Source organism: Ascaphus truei, chromosome 6 (genome assembly GCF_040206685.1).
Source record: "Ascaphus truei isolate aAscTru1 chromosome 6, aAscTru1.hap1, whole genome shotgun sequence".
Taxonomy (NCBI): Eukaryota; Metazoa; Chordata; class Amphibia; order Anura; family Ascaphidae; genus Ascaphus; species Ascaphus truei.
The window spans coordinates 52,430,690-52,439,096 of NC_134488.1; positions in this window are offsets into that span (position 1 = coordinate 52,430,690).

Here is an 8,407-nt window from a genome sequence, read left to right on the forward strand (position 1 = left end):
GCCAGGTCCGGTGAACCCCATCTGGGGCAACGCTCCCAAGCTGCGCAGCCAGTCACCCGTGTGCGACTGGCACACACAGGAAAACCAAGGCCAGCCGAAGATTCAACCCACAGAGGGACGTTCCCGAAAAGATCTGACTTGCTTCCCCGGGACCAGCAGCGGAGACGGAGGGACATCAAGTTGCATCAGTCAGGATGCAGCCCAGTGATGTCTGGCAGAAGCAACTTTGGAGGGTGACCATTGGAGATCGGCAATTAGATGGCTTGCTGGATTCCGGGGCCACCGTTATCCTAGTCAGACCAGACATGGTGCGGCCAGAGGATTTGCTCCCGGGCACCGGGATGTGTGTGATCATGCCAGATGGAGGACCGCGGTCGCTCCAGGTTGCCCGGGTCTTTTTGGATTGGGATGCAGGTAGTGACATGAGGGAGGTGGGGGTATTGCCTGGGTTAGATGCCACAGTTTTGCTCAGCAATGACCTAAGGCTTGTCACCCATGTATTCACTGCAGAGCTGGCTCCTGTTGCAGCGATTCCTAGGAGCCAGGCATCAAGGATTGCAGAAGAATAAACCCCTGTACCCCTGCACTTGGCACCAACAGTTCCAGCGGTCTCTGCGGAGACCAGACAGGTAAGCCAGACTACTGAGTCGCAATCAGTGACTGACTTACTGTTCCCTTTACCTGTTCCTGTTTCCCATGACTTAGAGACTAAGGGTGGATGGTTATTGTTAGGAGCAGAATTTAGGGATGCAGTGAAATCTGATCCCATCTTAGAAGGTATGGGATTGCGGGCGTCCGAGTCTCAGGAAAGTGGGGGGTCAGACAACTTGCTCTGACACCGTGGGCTCTGGTGTAGGGAGCCAGGATCTACCAGGTTAGACAGAGTCTGGACAGGTAGAAGAAGGCTTGTGGTACCCAGGAGTGTAGGCAGCAAGTATTGCAGGGAGCCCACTACATTACACTAGCGGGGCATCAGGGGGTCACTCAGATGAGAGCCCAGCTGTTGCAGCCTTACTCCTGGCCGGAGGCATCAGGGGCAGTGGCATATTTCTGCCGCCCCGGTGATGCCTGCCAACAAGTGAGTAAAGCTGGTGATTCTGTGTGGATAATCCTGAACTCGTTACCAGTAATGGGGAACCTAGTTCAGAGAGTAGTTAAGGCAGTGCTTGGTATCTTTGCTAGGACAGGTTTGCCTAGAGGGGTGCTAGCTGAGTTAGGGTGCCGAGTGAGTAGGCAGCCAGGGGCAGTTGTCAGGGCTAGGGTAGAACAGCATAGGGTTCTGTTCTCGGGCCAGCCGGGAAGGACACATAGTACAGATCATCCTGCACCCACAAGGGATCTGTGTCCTCTGTGTAAGTGTTCCTACCCGGTATATGCAGAGTTGAAGGGCAGCATACAGAGGGAGGGAGGTGAGATGCTGGCCCTAAGGGTCAGTGAACCATCTCCGAGCCCTTGGGCTTCTCTGGCAATCCCAGTACCTGAGAAGGATGGGACCACCCGCTTCTGTGGGGACTGCCAGCAGCCCAATGCAGGGACGTGTCCAAAGCCTATCCCATGCCCCACATCAGTGAGCTCGCGGGGGAAAGGTATCTGACTACCAGGGATCAAAGTACAGGGTACTGGTAGATCCCCCTGACCAAAGACCCAAGAGGCTTGGGAGAAGTCAGCCTTCATCACTCCGGATGGCCTCTATGACGTTTTAAGGATTCCACTCTGGATGAGGAATATCTGGGCTACCTTCCAACGCCTGGTCAGTAGGTTGCGGGAGGGAGTGCAGATGTGTGTAGGGGCATACCTGAAGGAGATAGCTGGATATAGTCAGGCCAGGAATTTACAGCTAGTGCAGGTAACAGCAAGGCAATCTAGAATAAGGGAAGCAAGGCTTACTGTGAAACCCACAAAGTGCTTAGTAGGGATGGCGGAGGCGTTATACCTAGGGCACAGGGTGGGTGGAGGGCATGTGATTTTTCTGTGCACCGCTGGCTACTGCAGAATGTTTGTCCCACAGTCCAGTGCTGTGACTGAATCTCTGACTGACTGGACCAGGAAGCGACTCTCAGTACTGGTTGTCTGTCTCCTGCCTGCAAAGTTCCTTGACAGGCATTAACGACTACACTGACCTGTGCTGTGCTCTGATCCCCACGGCACCCGACTTCACTAAAAAGTCTTGGTGCAGACAGATGCCAGGGACTATGGCATCAGGACTGTTCTCAGTCCAGTAGGGGATTAGGGCAGTGGGCACTTTAGTGGACCGTCCTGTTGCAAAGTTAACCTCAAGAGCTATGCCACCCGGAGGCAGTTATGCCAGCGCCTATGCTTTGAGGTGGGGATTTGTGACGGTGAAGGGGTCCCCAGGCCATTAATAAAGGCATGTGGCCCGGCTGGGTACAACCCAACCAGGGTAATAATACTGTCCATGTATTTTAAATGTCTGTTTCCCTTCCCCAGGAATAAGGGGATGGGATTAATACAGTGTAACAACTGTAATTATGTTGGAACAGTCAGTGTGTATCCTGTCAAGTATAAGGGCCACCCAAGTGTAGATTATGTGACAGGGTTCCCCTGAGTCATAAAAAGTAAAAATTAAATGTCAATTCTGCAGTCCAGAGCTGGCTGCAGTCCTAAAAATGTTTCTTAATATGTTTAAAATGTGCCCGTGGAGAATAAGGGCCTTCTAGCCGGGTTTCAAGGGGTTAGTTAAGTGCGCTTGTGGTTAGAGGTGTGCAGTGGCAATTGCAATATTGTCTCACTGGCTAACCACAAGACAAGCAGGGAAACAGCCTTAACCACGAAGTCAAGTGGATAATTGACTTGTGGTTAGATAAGTGCCCGAGTTGTTACAATGTTGAAGGTGGTCACATTATCTAATTAAGGTCAATTAGGTAAATGTGTCTGCGGTTAGCAAATGAAACTGGGAACAGATACATTGAGTTTCCAACCGCAGACCACAGACCGCAGATGGGGAAAAATGTTTAACCACACACCACATCAAAGCCCTCACCCAATTAACTATGTAACTTTAGTAAGGAAAGTCATAGCTGTCTAATTTTTCGTATGCAAAATGTTAGAAGTAAATCATGTGGAATTATGTGATTTTATTATTTGTAACTTGAGTAGAAATGCCTAAATGGACATAGCCCTGGTTTAGGTACATTAAAGAATTATCTGAGCTGGGAAATTTACATGACATTCAAGGGGTCAGCGGATACATTAAAAATTCACCCTGCTAGTTTATGGTCAGCCATTCCAGGGGGAGTCATGCATAAATGAATGTCTGGGCTTCTAAGACAGGAGACAGGAGAGAGACAGACCACCATTGAAAAATTCAGCAACAAAAAAAACAATGAGTTTTAGACTTTGGACCAAACAACAGGATAAGAAGAAATGATGCAGAGGAAAGAGGGGGCAAAAATAAGAAAAGACAAACATCACAGACATGTCAGTCAGTAAAAACGAACATATTTAACATCAGTAAACATATTTTATCTGAAGCTGAGACCAATGTCCTAAATAAGGGACTTTCCTTTGCACCAGTTCATGGTCTAATAGCTTTCAGTTTTATATAGATGTTCATAAATATGTTCGCAAACTGACACATAAAAAATATTTTGTCAAAGATGGCATAACAAGTCAAATTACCACTAATAACATACAAGTACAAACTAAGCCCTCAACAAATATGGGTACTACACCTTGCAAAAAACCATCAACTTTCTTTCCCAAACATGTTTGTGGTCCATATGTCAGCACTTTTGCTGAGATGGTCCTAGACGATATAGAGTCCCAGAGTCGAACCTTTAGAATTACAAATGATAATATGACTAGAGAAGACAAAAGAGCCCTTACTCAATTACAAAAAAAATGAAAATATAGTTATAAAACAAGCTGATAAGGGGAGGAGGGGGGGTTGGTAGTCATGGATAAGGATTATTAAATAGAAGAAGCAGAAAGCATCCTCAGTGACTCATTGACATACCAACTCCTCCCCTCTAACCCAATGGAACAATATCAGAAAGAATTGTCAAATCTCCTGGAGGGAGGGATGGAGGAACAAGTTATATCTAAAAACAAATTTGATTTTCTAAACACATTATATCCGCGAATTTCATTATTCTACATAATCCCAAAAATTCATACGTGTTTACAGATCCCTCCAGGTCGACCGATAATCTCCGGCATCCAATCTTTGACTTCAAATCTTTCACAATTTATTGACTACCACCTTCAAAGATATGTCATAAAACTTCCCTCTTATTTAAGAGACACAACTCATGTGCTACAAACTTTGGGAAGTGTAGATTGGAAACAGGAATACATTTGGGTGACCGGAGACGTGACGTCTCTTTATACGGTGATTGATCACCAGCAGGGTTGCCTTGCCATTAATAGGGTTCTAGAGGAGGATCCTGATTTATCTCCAGAACATAGATCATTTCTTTTATCCGGTATTCAATTTATATTACAACATATATTTTTTAATTTTAACAATCAATTTTATTTGCAAACATGTGGGATGGCTATGGGCACAAGGTTTGCACCGAGTTACGCCAATCATTTTATGGGCGTTTGGGAGGACAATTACATATGGAACAACTGTCCCCTCTGTGCAAACCTGGTGCTCTGGCATCGGTACATTGATGACATTTTGTTTATTTGGAGGGAAGCGTAGATCAATTAGAACAGTTTATTTTATATATCAATAGTAATAATAATCATTTAAAATTCACATGTAAATTTAGTCCAGTTAAAATTGAATTTTTAGATTGAGAATTATATATTGTTAACAATGAGATTCATACGAGAACTTATTATAAAGATGTTCAAGCGAACAATTATTTGTTAGCAAGTAGCCACAACAGCCCAATGTGGCTTAATAATATTCCCACGGGCCAATTTATACGTCTTAAACACAATAATTCAATAAATGACAACTTTAAGACACAGGCTTCAGATCTCAAACTTAAATTTTTGGAAAGAGGGTATAAAAATGCCCTCCTTGATGCCAATATCTCTCAAATAGACCAAATGGATAGAAATGATCTCCTCGAGTACAAGGATAAGAGATCTACCAATGTATTTGAGGAGGTCCCGTTCATTACCCAATTTAACCAGATGGCACCAAATATAAAAAGTTTTAAAAAAAACATTGGCCAATATTAATGAAAGATAAGGACTTAGTCCAAATCCTTCCAAAAACACCAAAAATAATATTTACAAAGGCACAAAATATAAAAAATTAAATATCACCAAGTTGCCCATTATCACATCAAAAGGAAGGTAACACTCAGAGGAATAGAGGCTTTATTCGATGTACTAGATGTACGGCGTGTAAATACAGTACTGATGGTATGACTTTCAAATCCATGTTACATTTGTCATTTATCTGTTAGAGTGCCCCTGTGGCTTTCAGTACGTGGGATGACATCCAGACCATTGAAAAGAAGGCTCTGTGAGCACATTTACAACATTAAGAAAGGCCTGCTAACACACAATATATCATATCACTTTTTACATCAACACAATCAAAATCCATTAGGACTCAAGTGCATAGAAATAGAAACCTTGACACATAGCTGGAGAGGTGGTGACCGCATTAAACATTTAGCAAAAAGAGAGCTCTTTTGGATATACGAATTGCAAACTATGAGTCCAAGGGGTCTCAATGTGGATTTTAGCATTGTGCCCTTTTTGGGAGATAAATGAGCCTTTAGCCTTAACTAGTACCACATGAACTGTTTGGAATCATATATGTAAATTGTTTTGATTATGCTGGGTTATACTATGAATGTGAGAATTATTAATGAGTAGCTTTTATTGGTTGAATCCGATTTAAGATATATCAAATAATGAACATGAGTCACTTATTCAACCATGGAAAGCTATCTTTTTAGAATACTATGACCAATTTAGTTTCTATATCAAATTTTATTTAATTTTTGAATGCATGCTGCTGATATTTTTAGGGTCTATAGATGTGTTTAGATTTTGTATTTGTATTTAGTTGTAATTAAATATAAGGTTTAAATAATTCATTTGAATACTTAATTTTAAAGATTTGAATTGTGATGTTAATCTGTTCATTTTTTGATTAATGACGAGAATGTTCACTATTGTGAACTTTTCAATTAACTCATTTAGTGTAAAGAATGGGTTTCAATGTGAGGTAATAACCAGAATGATATGTGTATTTTATAATGGTTAATACATTCCAAAGGTGTCAGTTTGTGATTGTTGTCTGTCCCTAACGAACACACGGATTAACTTTTTGATATTGAATATTGCTGAATATATATATCAGCTTGAACAATGATTATATATATATATTGGTGTCTAGTGGAATTGATAAATATATACTGACACATTTGTATATGTTTCATTATGTGGAACACTAATGTTGTGAGGCTTATTCTAAGTATATCAATATATTGAGGGTTATAGATTGTATCTGTTTTAGATTATTTGGCAAGTTTAGGTGTTAATTAGATGTTCTTTCAATCATGCTTAAATGCTATCACATGTCTATCAGCTGTTGTGATGAATGGTGGGACTATTTAAGTCATGACTTGATCCTACTCCTATTGAACATGCCCCTGAAGAAGCAGAGAGATCCGTGAAACGCGTAGGGCGGAGTTTGCCCCTACTCCCACGTGTGTACAGACAGTGCAGAGTCTACCTGGTCTCCTGTTTCCCCATCGGTAGTGATTCCCCAGTGGCGATACGTCACATCCGGTTCCCCAGTGCCGATACGTCACATCCGGTTCTTGTCCGTGTTACCTACGCTACTCGTGAGAGAAGCTGCCGGACATCCGAGAGCTTTGGGTGATCCGGAGAAAGGAGAAGGGAAGTGGGAGTACTCTACTGGGCAGCACTCCCACGCCAGGAGACCAACATACCCCAGCGGGACTGGAGGACAAAGCGTGGGGATACCGGAGACGGTTTCTGCCAGTGAAGATTGCCTACCCTTGCGATCTCAATACACTATGCTGCGCATGTCCTACTGCTTTTTTGTAAGTAGGATTCCAATTTTGTCTGTCACCGTGAGTAGAGGAGCTGTTTTTAACCATCTTTTTTGTTTAATAAATGTTATTTTTTTTCATCTGACCTGCTTGCCAATCATTAGGGAACTCACCACTCCCTTCACTCGTTAAATCATTGCTGGTTTATTACAGTATAACGCTATGTATTCTTGTTCTCTTTTTTTTCTCTTTTATGTGCTGATCACCAACTCATCTTCAATAGGATCCAAGTGACTTTGGACTTACAATACCGATCAATATGGACACCTAATCAAGGACTTTATCACTGATATCATTTATTTTGTTACACCAATTGATAGTTCATGAGGTTTCTGATGCACACTTGATTTAATGATTTTTGGCGCCACTAGGTAACGTTTTCCTTTATGTAAATAAATACAATTTATTTTATTTCATGCTTTATTCAATCAAAGGATTCAGATGGTAAAGTGTTAATAAGCTTGGTCTCCCGTGACAGGTACCTGGGAATTAGGTCAGATTCTCGGATACATTGAGACACATTGCTCCGGCAAAATCTCCCCTTGAAAACAATTGCAAGACTCACCGCTAGGATTCCCTGCTTAAGCACAGACCAGAAAGGTAAATGGAGCATAGGGATGTGTGTTATCCCTAGAATGGTAAAGGGGTCCCCAGTATGAGGAGATGCCCAGTTAATGCCCTGATCACCCAGAACCTTGTATAGGGGTTCTGGGGGTACTCCAACCATACATAAGGTTGCAAGGAGTTTTAAAGGCTAAGTCCGGTATAATGTGTGGGGAATATGGCTAGTAGGAATAAAAGTGCAAGATTCTTATTCTATTCCCCATAGCCATAAGACTTAGAAATGTTTTACGTATATATTTTATTAAACCAGTATGTTTAAAGTGTATATATGCTTGTATGTATTTGAGCTGGGACTTCCACGTCCAGGGTTCCGAGAGACCATTTGGCTACCAAGCTTGGTTCCATCAAGTCTGCGCTGGTACCGGACATGAAAGTCTCAGAGGTTGCCAAGGTGTGAATGCCATTATGGTAACAAAGTTAGCCTCAAGTACTCCCGCCCTGGGCTGAATGGAAATCCTTGGACAACCATTTGGCCAACCCAGACTTTGAGGATCCTAACTCAGCGGGGGGCTTCTTCATGACAAGTGGCAGAGCTGCCAGGTTTGCGCATGCCCTTGTCTGATGCCAAAGTCCCACTTGTCCGGCTTTGGTAGACTGGCAGCGCTCTTTTGGCTGGTCGGAATTCTCCAAAGCTCGAATTGGCTGCTGTATTTCATGAATGAACTCTAAAATACTATAAGGATTCTTCAACCACTCCATAGATCAGATTCTAAGCACCAGAACAGCAGCGGCAAATTTGAATGTATCAAAAGATGCTGACCGAGTAA